Source organism: Oncorhynchus nerka, linkage group LG12 (genome assembly GCF_034236695.1).
Source record: "Oncorhynchus nerka isolate Pitt River linkage group LG12, Oner_Uvic_2.0, whole genome shotgun sequence".
NCBI lineage: Eukaryota > Metazoa > Chordata > Actinopteri > Salmoniformes > Salmonidae > Oncorhynchus > Oncorhynchus nerka.
In genome coordinates, this window is record NC_088407.1 from 88845601 (window position 1) to 88861425 (window position 15825).

The following is a 15825-nucleotide window of genomic DNA, read 5'->3' on the forward strand; positions in this document are numbered from 1 at the left end:
TTTTTAATGTAACCTTTATTTAACTAGGTCAATTCAGTTAAGAACAAATTCTTATTTACAATGAAAGCCTACCCTGACCAAATCCTAACCCAGACGACACCGGGCCAATTGTGCGCTGCCCTATGGGACTTCCAATCACTGCCAGGTTGTGATACAGCCTGGATTCGAACCAGGGTGTTTGTAGTGATGCCTTAGACCGCTGCTCCACTCAGGAGTTTTAACAACCCCTTCATCTGTGTTTGAGGCATAAGGGTGCATGTCATTATGGCAAAATAGTATGTGTTCTAATGACTTACCTTGTTGATTAAAGGCCAAATAAAATTATATGATTAAATACGCTTTTTTTTATATATATATTTGTAAAGTTGTAGTAGTGGGAGTTAGCCACCTTCTCCATAAGGGTACGCTAACAGTCCGTCAACAGAAGTGCCCCCTGGCGGAGATGGGGCTGAGGGAGAGAGAAGACATATCTGACTACTTCTAAGAAAAGATGAACAACCAGCTAAAACAGTTGTACTTTTTTTTATATACATGTAATACATTGGTTTATGTTTGAAACATCTGCTGTATCGGTCCACAAAGTCAAAGAAGAAAGTAAACAGAGAAAGAATGCAGATTTTGTACGTGGCACGTTTACGTGGCGTGAATAATGAGCGTTACCCGGAAGTGCTACATTTGGCAGAAACATTTCGAGCTAGATAGCTATAAAGAATAATAGCTAAGTGCAGTTAGTTTTGCTCAAAAATTATTCAAAAATAAATAAAATAGCTACATTAAAGAGTACGATATGGGCAATACACTTTCTAGAGATGACAACGTGTCAACTGTAGGCAACAATACTTTGTGAGGGAAGAGGGTTAGCCTAGCAGGCTATCTCATTTTGCTAACGTTACAGTAGCTACTACTAGATGATGTTTAGATTTCTGCAAAAGTAAGAAGCAGATTAGCTAGATTGACATGATTGCATAAACAACCGTGTTCAATGTCAATGCCGTAGTGGTTAAATTGTAGAGTTATTTAGCAGAACTGACCACATGGCTGTTTAGACCTCTGCAGATAGTTTTAGTTATCTATCATTGCTGCGAAGGCGATTCTTGTGATCAATGATTGTTTGACATTTTAGTCATTAAGTATAAGACTTAAAATTCATGAATTTGTTTTAAGATAGTTAGGTGAGACGACACATCACGTTAAACTTTCCCTCAACAAAGTATCACCAAAGGCAGTGCTAGTGGGAAAAGACAAGTACCTTTTGATGTATTGTTATTTTTTTAAATACTTGGCGTTATCTGTCTAGCAATCAAGCTTGCCAACCTATCTATCTAGTCAGTTTCTGGATTCAGACTAGTCTGTTTACCGCTCTAGCTACCACTTTCCAATAGTCAGGCTAATTGTTGCATAGCAAAGCACAGCTGCAATTATGTCTATGGACGACTTCACTTCGATCAGCCTGCTGTCCCTGGCAATGCTAGTGGGATGTTATGTGTCTGGAACCATTCCTCTGGCTGTCAACTTCTCAGAGGTGAGTAGCACTCAAACTTTGCTGTGTGACCAAATTGAACTTGAAGTGGAGACATCAGCTGAAGTCCTTAGCTACTAAGATTACTATGCATATAAAGGCACACATTCGCTACACTCGCATTAACATCTGCTAACCATGTGTATGTGACATACGATTTGATTTAATTTTAGTGTATCAATCATACTGTTCTAACCGTAACATGCAATTCTACATCTTCAGTGATGTTAGCTAGCCTAATAATTGCTATTCCGAGGCCAAAGTTAATGTGTTGACCTACCCCTCCCCTGTCCCGTTGATGAACCCCCCTGTCCTGGTTGTCCTGCTGATGAACCCCCCCTGTCCTGGTTGTCCTGTTGATGAACCCCCCTGTCCTGGTTGTCCTGTTGATGAACCCCCTGTCCTGGTTGTCCTGTTGATGAACCCCCCTGTCCTGGTTGTCCTGTTGATGAACCCCCCTGTCCTGGTTGTCCTGTTGATGAACCCCCCTGTCCTGGTTGTCCTGTTGATGAACCCCCCTGTCCTGGTTGTCCTGTTGATGAACCCCCTGTCCTGGTTGTCCTGCTGATGAACCCCCTGTCCTGGTTGTCCTGTTGATGAACCCCCTGTCCTGTCCTGTTGATGAACCCCCTGTCCTGGTTGTCCTGTTGATGAACCCCCCTGTCCTGGATTGTCCTGTTGATGAACCCCCTGGTCCTGGATGAACCCCCTGTCCTGTTGATGAACCCCCCTGTCCCCCCTGTTGATGAACCCCCCTGTCCTGTTGATGAACCCCCTTCTTGGTTGTCCTGTTGATGAACCCCCTGTCCTGGTTGTCCTGCTGATGAACCCCCTGTCCTGGTTGTCCTGTTGATGAACCCCTGTCCTGGTCCCACCTGTCCTGGTTGTCCTGTTGATGAACCCCCTGTCCTGTTGATGAACCCCCTGTCCTGGTTGTCCTGCTGATGAACCCCCTGTCCTGGTTGTCCTGCTGATGAACCCCCTGTCCTGGTTGTCCTGCTGATGAACCCCCTGTCCTGGTTGTCCTGCTGATGAACCCCCCTGTCCTGGTTGTCCTGCTGATGAACCCCTCTGTCCTGGTTGTCCGGTCCTGCAGGAGAAGCTGAAGCTGGTGACGGTCCTGGGAGCAGGGCTGCTGTGTGGTACTGCCCTTGCTGTCATCATTCCCGAGGGGGTCCATGCCCTGTACGAGGAGGTCCTGGAGGGTGAGACTCAATCTGCATACCAAATGGAACCCTATTCTCTTTATACTGGTCCAACGTTAGCTAGCCCTGGTCCAACGTTAGCTAGCCCTGGTCCAACGTTAGCTATCTCTGGTCCAACGTTAGCTAGCTCTGGTCCAACGTTAGCTAGCCCTGGTCCAACATTAGCTAGCCCTGGTCCAACGTTAGCTAGCCCTGGTCCAACGTTAGCTAGCTCTGGTCCAACGTTAGCTAGCTCTGGTCCAACGTTAGCTAGCTCTGGTCCAACGTTAGCTAGCTCTGGTCCAACGTTAGCTGGCCCTGGTCCAACGTTAGTGAACTAAACTCTCTGAATTTCGAAGACATTCGAAGTTCCTTCATAGAAGCCGCTCCTCCGTAGGTATAATACTGTGGGCCTAATTCAGATCTTGCATGTTACGACAAGATGCCCAGCGCTTCATGACTAGCTTTCTCCTCACCTGCTACCACATGCTACCACAACCATGCTTTACTGTGGGGATGGTGTTCTCGGGTGATGGGAAGTGTTGGGTTTGTGCCAGACATAGCATTTTCCTTGATAGCTAAAAAGCTAAATTTTAGTCTCCTCTGACCAGAGTACCTTCTTCCATATGTTTGGGGAGTCTCCCACATGCCTTTTGGCAAACACCAAACATGTTTGCTTATTTATTTATTTAAGCAATGTTTTTTTTCTGGCCACTCTGACGTAAAGCCCAATTCTGTGGAGTGTACGGCTTAAAGTGGTCCTATGGACAGATACTATAATTTCCACTGTGGATCTTTGCAGCTCCTTCAGGATTATCTTTGGTCTCTTTGTTGCCTCTCTGATTAATGCTCTCTTTGACTGTTCTGTGAGTTTTGGTGGGCGGCCCTCTCTTGGCAGGTTTGTTGTGGTGCCATAATCTTTCCAATTTTTAATAAAAAAATTCCGTGGGATGTTCAAAGTTTCTGATGTTTACATCCAAATAAAAATCCATTTAAATTACAGGTTGTAATGCAACAAAATAGGAAAAACACCAAGTGGGGTGAATACTTTTGCAAGGCACTGTATTGTCTAGGTTAGGGTCTCGGTCTCTACTGTCTGGGTTAGGGTCTCAGTCTCTACTGTTAGGGTCTCTGTCTCTACTGTCTGGGTTAGGGTCTCAGTCTCTACTGTTAGGGTCTCTGTCTCTACTGTTAGGGTCTCAGTCTCTACTGTTAGGGTCTCAGTCTCTCCTGTTAGGGTCTCAGTCTCTACTGTCTGGGTTAGGGTCTCAGTCTCTACTGTTAGGGTCTCTGTCTCTACTGTTAGGGTCTCTGTCTCTCCTGTTAGGGTCTCGGTCTCTACTGTCTGGGTCTCAGTCTCTACTGTCTGGGTTAGGCTCTCAGTCTCTACTGTCTGGGTTAGGCTCTCAGTCTACTGTCTGGGTTAGACTCTCAGTCTCTACTGTCTGGGTTAGACTCTGTCTCTACTGTCTGTCTAGACTCTCAGTCTCTACTGTCTGGGTTAGACTCTCAGTCTCTACTGTCTGGGTTAGACTCTCAGTCTCTACTGTCTGGGTTAGACTCTCAGTCTCTACTGTCTGGGTTAGACTCTCATTCTCTACTGTCTGGGTTAGACTCTCAGTCTCTACTGTCTGGGTTAGGCTCTCAGTCTCTACTGTCTGGGTTAGGCTCTCAGTCTACTGTCTGGGTTAGACTCTCAGTCTCTACTGTCTGGGTTAGACTCTGTCTCTACTGTCTGGGTTAGACTCTCAGTCTCTACTGTCTGGGTTAGACTCTCAGTCTCTACTGTCTGGGTTAGACTCTCAGTCTCTACTGTCTGGGTTAGACTCTCAGTCTCTACTGTCTGGGTTAGACTCTCATTCTCTACTGTCTGGGTTAGACTCTCAGTCTCTACTGTCTGGGTTAGACTCTGTCTCTACTGTCTGGGTTAGACTCTCAGTCTCTCTACTGTCTCTGTCTCTACTGTTAGGGTCTCTGTCTCTACTGTTAGACTCTCAGTCTCTACTGTCTGGGTTAGGGTCTCAGTCTCTACTGTCTGGGTCTCTATCTCTACTGTTAGGGTCTCTGTCTCTACTGTCTGGGTTAGGGTCTCTGTCTCTACTGTCTGGGTCTCTGTCTCTACTGTCTGGGTCTCACTCTCTACTATCTGGGTTAGGGTCTCAGTCTCTCCTGTCTGGGTTAGGGTCTCAGTCTCTACTGTTAGGGTCTCTACTGTCTGGGTTAGGGTCTCTGTCTCTCCTGTTAGGGTCTCTGTCTCTCCTGTTAGGGTCTCTGTCTCTCCTGTTAGGGTCTCTGTCTCTCCTGTTAGGGTCTCAGTCTCTCCTGTTAGGGTCTCTACTGTCAGGGTCTCAGTCTCTCCTTTTAGGGTCTCAGTCTCTCCTGTTAGGGTCTCAGTCTCTCCTGTTAGGGTCTCTGTCTCTACTGTTAGGGTCTCTGTCTCTACTGTTAGGGTCTCTGTCTCTCCTGTTAGGGTCTCAGTCTCTACTGTCTGGGTTAGGGTCTCTGTCTCTCCTGTTAGGGTCTCTGTCTCTCCTGTTAGGGTCTCTGTCTCTCCTGTTAGGGTCTCTGTCTCTCCTGTTAGGGTCTCAGTCTCTCCTGTTAGGGTCTCAGTCTCTCCTGTTAGGTCTCTGTGTTCTCACTCTACTGTAGGGTCTCTGTCTCTCCTCTGTTAGGGTCTCTGTCTCTCCTGTTAGGTCTCAGTCTCTACTGTCTGGGTTCTGTCTCTCCTGGGTCTCTGTCTCTACTGTTAGGGTCTCAGTCTCTCCTGACAGGGTCTCAGTCTCTACTGTTAGGGTCTCTGTCTCTCCTGTTAATGTCTCTGTCTCTCCTGTTAGGGTCTCTGTCTCTCCTGTTAGGGTCTCTGTCTCTCCTGTTAGGGTCTCTGTCTCTCCTGTTAGGGTCTCAGTCTCTACTGTTAGGGTCTCTGTCTCTCCTGTTAGGGTCTCTGTCTCTACTGTCTGGGTCTCTGTCTCTACTGTCTGGGTCTCAGTCTCTACTGTTAGGGTCTCTGTCTCTCCTGTTAGGGTCTCTGTCTCTCCTGTTAGGGTCTCTGTCTCTCCTGTTAGGGTCTCTGTCTCTCCTGTTAGGGTCTCTGTCTCTACTGTTAGGGTATCTGTCTCTCCTGTTAGGGTCTCTGTCTCTCCTGTTAGGGTCTCTGTCTCTACTGTCTGGGTTAGACTCTCAGTCTCTACTGTCTGGGTTAGACTCTCAGTCTCTACTGTCTGGGTTAGACTCTCAGTCTCTACTGTCTGGGTTAGACTCTCAGTCTCTACTGTCTGGGTTAGACTCTCAGTCTCTACTGTCTGGGTTAGACTCTCAGTCTCTACTGTCTGGGTTAGACTCTCAGTCTCTACTGTCTGGGTTAGACTCTCAGTCTCTACTGTCTGGGTTAGGGTCTCAGTCTCTCCTGTTTGGGTCTCTGTCTCTACTGTCTGGGTCTCTGTCTCTACTGTCTGGGTTAGGGTCTCAGTCTCTACTGTTAGGGTCTCTGTCTCTACTGTTAGGGTCTCAGTCTCTACTGTTAGGGTCTCAGTCTCTCCTGTTAGGGTCTCAGTCTCTACTGTTAGGGTCTCTGTCTCTCCTGTTAGGGTCTCAGTCTCTACTGTCTGGGTTAGGGTCTCAGTCTCTACTGTTAGGGTCTCTGTCTCTACTGTTAGGGTCTCTGTCTCTCCTGTTAGGGTCTCGGTCTCTACTGTCTGGGTCTCAGTCTCTACTGTCTGGGTTAGGCTCTCAGTCTCTACTGTCTGGGTTAGGCTCTCAGTCTCTACTGTCTGGGTTAGGCTCTCAGTCTACTGTCTGGGTTAGACTCTCAGTCTCTACTGTCTGGGTTAGACTCTCAGTCTCTACTGTCTGGGTTAGACTCTCAGTCTCTACTGTCTGGGTTAGACTCTCAGTCTCTACTGTCTGGGTTAGACTCTCAGTCTCTACTGTCTGGGTTAGACTCTCATTCTCTACTGTCTGGGTTAGACTCTCAGTCTCTACTGTCTGGGTTAGGCTCTCAGTCTCTACTGTCTGGGTTAGGCTCTCAGTCTACTGTCTGGGTTAGACTCTCAGTCTCTACTGTCTGGGTTAGACTCTGTCTCTACTGTCTGGGTTAGACTCTCAGTCTCTACTGTCTGGGTTAGACTCTCAGTCTCTACTGTCTGGGTTAGACTCTCAGTCTCTACTGTCTGGGTTAGACTCTCAGTCTCTACTGTCTGGGTTAGACTCTCATTCTCTACTGTCTGGGTTAGACTCTCAGTCTCTACTGTCTGGGTTAGACTCTGTCTCTACTGTCTGGGTTAGACTCTCAGTCTCTACTGTCTGGGTTAGACTCTCAGTCTCTACTGTCTGGGTTAGGGTCTCAGTCTCTACTGTCTGGGTCTCTATCTCTACTGTTAGGGTCTCTGTCTCTACTGTCTCGGTTAGGGTCTCTGTCTCTACTGTCTGGGTCTCTGTCTCTACTGTCTGGGTCTCACTCTCTACTATCTGGGTTAGGGTCTCAGTCTCTCCTGTCTGGGTTAGGGTCTCAGTCTCTACTGTTAGGGTCTCTACTGTCTGGGTTAGGGTCTCTGTCTCTCCTGTTAGGGTCTCTGTCTCTCCTGTTAGGGTCTCTGTCTCTCCTGTTAGGGTCTCTGTCTCTCCTGTTAGGGTCTCAGTCTCTCCTGTTAGGGTCTCTACTGTCAGGGTCTCAGTCTCTCCTGTTAGGGTCTCAGTCTCTCCTGTTAGGGTCTCTACTGTCTGTCTCTCCTGTTAGGGTCTCTGTCTCTACTGTTAGGGTCTCTGTCTCTACTGTTAGGGTCTCTGTCTCTCCTGTTAGGGTCTCAGTCTCTACTGTCTCTGTCTCTACTGTTAGGGTCTCTGTCTCTCCTGTTAGGGTCTCTCTCTCTCCTGTTAGGGTCTCTGTCTCTCCTGGGGGTCTCTGTCTCTCCTGTTAGGGTCTCAGTCTCTCCTGTTAGGGTCTCTGTCTCTACTGTTAGGGTCTCTGTCTCTACTGTTAGGGTCTCTGTCTCTCCTGTTAGGGTCTCAGTCTCTACTGTCTGGGTTAGGGTCTCTGTCTCTACTGTTAGGGTCTCAGTCTCTCCTGACAGGGTCTCAGTCTCTACTGTTAGGGTCTCTGTCTCTCCTGTTAATGTCTCTGTCTCTCCTGTTAGGGTCTCTGTCTCTCCTGTTAGGGTCTCTGTCTCTCCTGTTAGGGTCTCTGTCTCTCCTGTTAGGGTCTCAGTCTCTACTGTTAGGGTCTCTGTCTCTCCTGTTAGGGTCTCTGTCTCTACTGTCTGGGTCTCTGTCTCTACTGTCTGGGTCTCAGTCTCTACTGTTAGGGTCTCTGTCTCTCCTGTTAGGGTCTCTGTCTCTCCTGTTAGGGTCTCTGTCTCTCCTGTTAGGGTCTCTGTCTCTCCTGTTAGGGTCTCTGTCTCTACTGTTAGGGTCTCTGTCTCTCCTGTTAGGGTCTCTGTCTGTCTCTCCTGTTAGGGTCTCTGTCTCTACTGTCTGGGTTAGACTGTCTCAGTCTCTACTGTCTGGGTTAGACTCTCAGTCTCTACTGTCTGGGTTAGACTCTCAGTCTCTACTGTCTGGGTTAGACTCTCAGTCTCTACTGTCTGGGTTAGACTCTCAGTCTCTACTGTCTGTCTGGTTAGACTCTCAGTCTCTACTGTCTGGGTTAGACTCTCAGTCTCTACTGTCTGGGTTAGACTCTCAGTCTCTACTGTCTGGGTTAGGGTCTCAGTCTCTCCTGTTTGGGTCTCTGTCTCTACTGTCTGGGTCTCTGTCTCTACTGTTAGGGTCTCTGTCTCTCCTGTTAGGGTCTCTGTCTCTCCTGTTAGGGTCTCAGTCTCTCCTGTTAGGGTCTCTACTGTCAGGGTCTCAGTCTCTCCTGTTAGGGTCTCTGTCTCTACTGTTAGGGTCTCTGTCTCTACTGTTAGGGTCTCAGTCTCTACTGTCTGGGTTAGGGTCTCTGTCTCTACTGTTAGGGTCTCTGTCTCTCCTGTTAGGGTCTCAGTCTCTACTGTTAGGGTCTCTGTCTCTCCTGTTAGGGTCTCTGTCTCTACTGTCTGGGTCTCTGTCTCTACTGTCTGGGTCTCTGTCTCTACTGTCTGGGTTAGGGTCTCAGTCTCTCCTGTTAGGGTCTCTGTCTCTCCTGTTAGGGTCTCTGTCTCTCCTGTTAGGGTCTCTGTCTCTCCTGTTAGGGTCTCTGTCTCTACTGTTAGGGTATCTGTCTCTCCTGTTAGGGTCTCTGTCTCTCCTGTTAGGGTCTCTGTCTCTACTGTCTGGGTTAGACTCTCAGTCTCTACTGTCTGGGTTAGACTCTCAGTCTCTACTGTCTGGGTTAGACTCTCAGTCTCTACTGTCTGGGTTAGACTCTCAGTCTCTACTGTCTGGGTTAGACTCTCAGTCTCTACTGTCTGGGTTAGACTCTCAGTCTCTACTGTCTGGGTTAGACTCTCAGTCTCTACTGTCTGGGTTAGACTCTGTCTCTACTGTCTGGGTTAGACTCTCAGTCTCTACTGTCTGGGTTAGGGTCTCAGTCTCTCCTGTTTGGGTCTCTGTCTCTACTGTCTGGGTCTCTGTCTCTACTGTTAGGGTCTCTGTCTCTACTGTCTGGGTTAGGGTCTCTGTCTCTACTGTCTGGGTCTCTGTCTCTACTGTCTGGGTCTCAGTCTCTCCTGTTAGGGTCTCACTCTCTACTATCTGGGTTAGGGTCTCAGTCTCTACTGTCTGGGTTAGGGTCTCAGTCTCTCCTGTCTGGGTTAGGGTCTCAGTCTCTACTGTTAGGGTCTCTACTGTCTGGGTTAGGGTCTCAGTCTCTCCTGTTAGGGTCTCTGTCTCTCCTGTTAGGGTCTCTGTCTCTCCTGTTAGGGTCTCAGTCTCTCCTGTTAGGGTCTCTGCTGTCAGGGTCTCAGTCTCTCCTGTTAGGGTCTCAGTCTCTCCTGTTAGGGTCTCAGTCTCTCCTGTTAGGGTCTCAGTCTCTCCTGTTAGGGTCTCAGTCTCTCCTGTTAGGGTCTCTGTCTCTCCTGTTAGGGTCTCTGTCTCTCCTGTTAGGGTCTCAGTCTCTCCTGTTAGGGTCTCTACTGTCAGGGTCTCTGTCTCTACTGTTAGGGTCTCTGTCTCTCCTGTTAGGGTCTCAGTCTCTACTGTCTGGGTTAGGGTCTCTGTCTCTACTGTTAGGGTCTCAGTCTCTACTGTTAGGGTCTCTGTCTCTCCTGTTAATGTCTCTGTCTCTCCTGTTAGGGTCTCTGTCTCTCCTGTTAGGGTCTCAGTCTCTACTGTCTGGGTTAGGGTCTCTGTCTCTACTGTTAGGGTCTCTGTCTCTCCTGTTAGGGTCTCTGTCTCTCCTGTTAGGGTCTCTGTCTCTCCTGTTAGGTCTCTACTGTTAGGGTCTCCTGTTAGGGTCTCTGTCTCTACTGTCTGGGGTCTCTGTCTCTACTGTCTCAGTCTCTCCTGTTAGGGTCTCAGTCTCTACTGTCTGGGTTAGGGTCTCTGTCTCTAGTTAGGGTCTCAGTCTCTACTGTTAGGGTCTCTGTCTCTCCTGTTAGGTCTCTGTCTCTCCTGTTAGGTCTCTGTCTCTACTGTTAGGGTCTCTGTCTCTACTGTTAGGGTCTCTGTCTCTACTGTCTGGGTCTCTGTCTCTACTGTTAGGGTCTCTGTCTCTCCTGTTAGGGTCTCTGTCTCTCCTGTTAGGGTCTCAGTCTCTACTGTTAGGGTTAGGCTCTCAGTCTCTCCTGTTAGGGTCTCAGTCTCTACTGTCTAGGGACTCTCAGTCTCTACTGTCTGGGTTAGACTCTGTCTCTACTGTTTAGGGTCTCTGTCTCTCTGTTGTCTGGGTCTCTGTCTCTACTGTCTAGGGTCTCTGTCTCTACTGTTAGGTCTCTGTCTCTACTGTCTGGGTTAGACTCTCATTCTCTACTGTTAGGGTTAGACTCTGTCTCTACTGTCTGGGTTAGGGTCTCAGTCTCTACTGTCTGGGTTAGACTCTCAGTCTCTACTGTCTGGGTTAGACTCTCAGTCTCTACTGTCTGGGTCTCAGTCTCTACTGTCTGGGTCTCTGTCTCTACTGTCTGGGTCTCTGTCTCTACTGTCTGGGTTAGGGTCTCTGTCTCTACTGTCTGGGTCTCTGTCTCTACTGTCTGGGTCTCTGTCTCTACTGTCTGGGTCTCAGTCTCTCCTGAGGGTCTCTCCTCTCTACTATCTGGGTTAGGGTCTCAGTCTCTACTGTCTGGGTTAGGGTCTCAGTCTCTCCTGTCTGGGGTCTCTGTCTCTCCTGTTAGGGTCTCTGTCTCTCCTGTTAGTCTCTCCTGTTAGGGTCTCTGTCTCTCCTGTTAGGGTCTCAGTCTCTCCTGTTAGGGTCTCTACTGTCAGGGTCTCAGTCTCTCCTTTTAGGGTCTCAGTCTCTCCTGTTAGGGTCTCAGTCTCTCCTGTTAGGGTCTCTGTCTCTACTGTTAGGGTCTCTGTCTCTACTGTTAGGGTCTCTGTCTCTCCTGTTAGGGTCTCAGTCTCTACTGTCTGGGTTAGGGTCTCAGTCTCTACTGTTAGGGTCTCAGTCTCTACTGTCTGGGTTACTCAGTTTCTACTGTTAGGGTCTCAGTCTCTACTGTTAGGGTCTCTGTCAGTGTCTGGGTTAGGGTCTCAGTTTCTACTGTGAGGGTCTCAGTCTCTACTGTTACTCAGTCTCTACTGTCAGGGTCTCAGTCTCTACTGTTAGGGTCTCTGTCTCACTGTTAGGTCTCAGTCTCTACTGTTAGGGTCTCAGTCTCTACTGTCTGGGTTAGTGTCTCTACTGTCTGGGTCAGTCTCAGTCTCTACTGTCTGGGTTAGACTCTCAGTCTCACTGTCTGGGTTAGACTCTCAGTCTCTACTGTCTGGGTTAGACTGTCTCTACTGTCTGGGTCTAGACTCTCAGTCTCTACTGTCTGGGTTACACTCACACAGTCTCTACTGTCTGGGTTGACGCTCTGTCTCTACTGTCTGGGTTAGACTCTCAGTCTCTACTGTCACTCTGTCTCTACTGTCAGGTCTCTGTCTCTACTGTCTGGGTCTCTGTCTCTACTGTTAGGGTCTCTGTCTCTACTGTCTGGGTCTCTGTCTCTACTGTCTGGGTCTCTGTCTCTACTGTCTGACTCAGTCTCTCCTGTTACACACTCACTCTACTATCTGGGTTAGGGTCTCAGTCTCTACTGTCTGGGTTAGGGTCTCAGTCTCTCCACTGTTAGGGTCTCAGTCTCTGTTAGTCTCTACTGTCTGGGTTAGGGTCTCAGCTCTCTGTTAGGGTCTCTGTCTCTCCTGTTAGGGTCTCTGTCTCTCCTGTTACGGTCTCTGTCTCTCCTGTTAGGGTCTCAGTCTCTCCTGTTAGGGTCTCTGTCTCTAGTTAGGGTCACTGTCTCTACTGTTAGGGTCTCTGTCTCTCTCTGTTGACGGTCTCAGTCTCTACTGTCTGGGTTAGGGTCTCTGTCTCTCCTGTTAGGGTCTCAGTCTCAGCAGTTAGGGTCTCAGTCTCTACTGTTAGGGTCTCTGTCTCTCACTGTTAGTGTCTCTGTCTCTCACACACAGGGTCTCTGTCTCTCACAGTTAGTGCTGGGTCTCAGTCTCTACTGTCTGTCTAGGGGTCTCAGTCTCTCCTGTTACACAGTCTCTCTGTTAGGGTCTCTGTCTCTCCTGTTAGGGTCTCACTCTCACACTGTTAGGGTCTCAGTCTCTCCTGTTAGGGTCTCTGTCTCTCCTGTTACTCACTCTACTGTCTGGGTCTCAGTCTCTACTGTCTGGGTCTCACTCTACTGTCTGTCTCAGTCTCTACACACACTCAGTCTCTACTGTCTGTGCTGACGGTCTCTGTCTCTACTGTTAGGGTCTCTGTCTCTCTGTTAGGGTCTCTGTCTCTACTGTCTGGGTCTCTGTCTCTACAAGGGTCTCAGTCTCTACTGTCACACTCAGTCTCAGTCTCTACTGTCTGGGTCTCAGTCTCTACTGTTAGGGTCTCAGTCTCTACTGTTAGGGTCTCGGTCTCTACTGTTAGGGTCTCTGTCTCTCCTGTTAGGGTCTCTGTCTCTCCTGTTAGTCTCTGTCTCTCCTGTTAGGGTCTCTGTCTCTACTGTTAGGGTCTCTGTCTCTACTGTTAGGGTCTCTGTCTCTACTGTCTGGGTTAGGGTCTCAGTCTCTACTGTTAGGGTCTCAGTCTCTACTGTTAGGGTCTCTGTCTCTACTGTCTGGGTTAGGGTCTCAGTTTCTACTGTTAGGGTCTCAGTCTCTACTGTTAGGGTCTCTGTCTCTACTGTCTGGGTTAGGGTCTCAGTTTCTACTGTTAGGGTCTCAGTCTCTACTGTTAGGGTCTCAGTCTACTGTCTGGGTTAGGGTCTCAGTCTCTACTGTTAGGGTCTCTGTCTCTACTGTTAGGGTCTCAGTCTCTACTGTTAGGGTCTCAGTCTCTACTGTCTGGGTCTCAGTCTCTACTGTCTGGGTCTCAGTCTCTACTGTCTGGGTTAGGCTCTCAGTCTCTACTGTCTGGGTTAGGCTCTCAGTCTCTACTGTCTGACGGCTCTCAGTCTCTACTGTCTGGGTTAGGCTCTGTCTCTACTGTCTGGTTAGACTCTACTCTCTACTGTCTGGGTTAGACTCTCAGTCTCTACTGTCTGGGTTAGACTCTCAGTCTCTACTGTCTGGGTTAGACTCTCAGTCTCTACTGTCTGGGTCTCAGTCTCTACTGTCTGGGTCTCAGTCTCTACTGTCTGGGTTAGGCTCTCAGTCTCTACTGTCTGGGTTAGGCTCTCAGTCTCTACTGTCTGGGTTAGACTCTCAGTCTCTACTGTCTGGGTTAGACTCTGTCTCTACTGTCTGGGTTAGACTCTCAGTCTCTACTGTCTGGGTTAGACTCTCAGTCTCTACTGTCTGGGTTAGACTCTGTCTCTACTGTCTGGGTTAGACTCTGTCTCTACTGTCTGGGTTAGACTCTCTGTCTCTACTGTCTGGGTTAGACTCTCAGTCTCTACTGTCTGGGTTAGACTCTCAGTCTCTACTGTCTGGGTTAGACTCTCAGTCTCTACTGTCAGTTAGACTCTCAGTCTCTACTGTCTGGGTTAGACTCTCAGTCTCTACTGTCTGGGTTAGACTCTCAGTCTCTACTGTCTGGGTTAGACTCTCAGTCTCTACTGTCTGGGTTAGACTCTCAGTCTCTACTGTCTGGGTTAGACTCTGTCTCTACTGTCTGGGTCTCTGTCTCTACTGTTAGGGTCTCTGTCTCTACTGTCTGGGTTAGGGTCTCTGTCTCTACTGTCTGGGTCTCTGTCTCTACTGTCTGGGTCTCTGTCTCTACTGTCTGGGTCTCTGTCTCTACTGTCTGGGTCTCAGTCTCTCCTGTTAGGGTCTCACTCTCTACTATCTGGGTTAGGGTCTCAGTCTCTACTGTCTGGGTTAGGGTCTCAGTCTCTCCTGTCTGGGTTAGGGTCTCTGTCTCTCCTGTTAGGGTCTCTGTCTCTCCTGTTAGGGTCTCTGTCTCTCCTGTTAGGGTCTCAGTCTCTCCTGTTAGGGTCTCTACTGTCAGGGTCTCAGTCTCTCCTGTTAGGGTCTCTGTCTCTACTGTTAGGGTCTCTGTCTCTACTGTTAGGGTCTCAGTCTCTACTGTCTGGGTTAGGGTCTCTGTCTCTCCTGTTAGGGTCTCTGTCTCTCCTGTTAGGGTCTCTGTCTCTCCTGTTAGGGTCTCTGTCTCTCCTGTTAGGGTCTCTGTCTCTCCTGTTAGGGTCTCTCTCTCCTGTTAGGGTCTCTCTCTCCTGTTAGGGTCTCTCTCTCCTGTTAGGGTCTCTGTCTCTACTGTTAGGGTCTCTGTCTCTACTGTTAGGGTCTCTGTCTCTCCTGTTAGGGTCTCAGTCTCTACTGTCTGGGTTAGGGTCTCTGTCTCTCCTGTTAGGGTCTCTGTCTCTCCTGTTAGGGTCTCTGTCTCTCCTGTTAGGGTCTCTGTCTCTCCTGTTAGGTCTCTGTCTCTCCTGTTAGGGTCTCTGTCCTGTTAGGGTCTCAGTCTCTACTGTTAGGGTCTCTGTCTCTCCTGTTAGGGTCTCTGTCTCTCTGTTAGGGTCTCTGTCTCTCCTGTTAGGGTCTCAGTCTCTCCTGTTAGGGTCTCTGTCTCTCTGTTAGTCTCTGTCTCTCCTGTTAGGGTCTCTGTCTCTCCTGTTAGGTCTCTGTCTCTCCTGTTAGGGTCTCTGTCTCTCCTGTTAGGGTCTCACTCTCCTGTTAGGGTCTCAGTCTCTCCTGTTAGGGTCTCTGTCTCTCCTGTTAGGGTCTCTGTCTCTCTGTTAGGTCTCTGTCTCTCCTGTTAGTCTCAGTCTCTACTGTTAGGGTCTCTGTCTCTCCTGTTAGGGTCTCTGTCTCTCCTGTTAGGGTCTCTGTCTCTCCTGTTAGGGTCTCAGTCTCTACTGTCTGGGTCTCAGTCTCTACTGTCTAGGGTCTCTGTCTCTACTGTCTGGGTCTCAGTCTCTACTGTCTGGGTCTCAGTCTCTACTGTTAGGGTCTCTGTCTCTCCTGTTAGGGTCTCTGTCTCTCCTGTTAGGGTCTCTGTCTCTCCTGTTAGGGTCTCTGTCTCTCCTGTTAGGGTCTCAGTCTCTCCTGTTAGGGTCTCTGTCTCTCCTGTTAGGTCTCAGTCTCTACTGTCTGGGTCTCTGTCTCTACTGTTGGGTCTCAGTCTCTACTGTCTGGGTCTCAGTCTCTACTGTCTGGGTCTCAGTCTCTACTGTTAGGGTCTCTGTCTCTCCTGTTAGGGTCTCTGTCTCTCCTGTTAGGGTCTCAGTCTCTCTGACTGTCTGGGTCTCAGTCTCTACTGTTAGGGTCTCTGTCTCTCTGTTAGGGTCTCTGTCTCTCCTGTTAGGGTCTCTGTCTCTCCTGTTAGGGTCTCTGTCTCTCCTGTTAGGGTCTCTGTCTCTACTGTTAGGGTCTCTGTCTCTACTGTTAGGGTCTCTGTCTCTACTGTTAGGGTGTCTGTCTCTACTGCTGGGTTAGGGTCTCAGTCTCTACTGTTAGGGTCTCTGTCTCTACTGTCTGGGTTAGGGTCTCAGTTTCTACTGTTAGGGTCTCAGTCTCTACTGTTAGGGTCTCAGTCTACTGTCTGGGTTAGGTCTCAGTCTCTACTGTTAGGGTCTCTGTCTCTACTGTTAGGGTCTCTGTCTC

At 49.0% G+C, this 15825-nt stretch overlaps 1 pseudogene; it reads left to right on the top strand.

The window, feature by feature from the left end:
• The first annotated feature begins 397 nt into the window (after nt 1-397).
• Nucleotides 398-15825, top strand: part of LOC115126983 (zinc transporter ZIP9-like) — a 39540-nt pseudogene continuing 24112 nt past the window's right edge.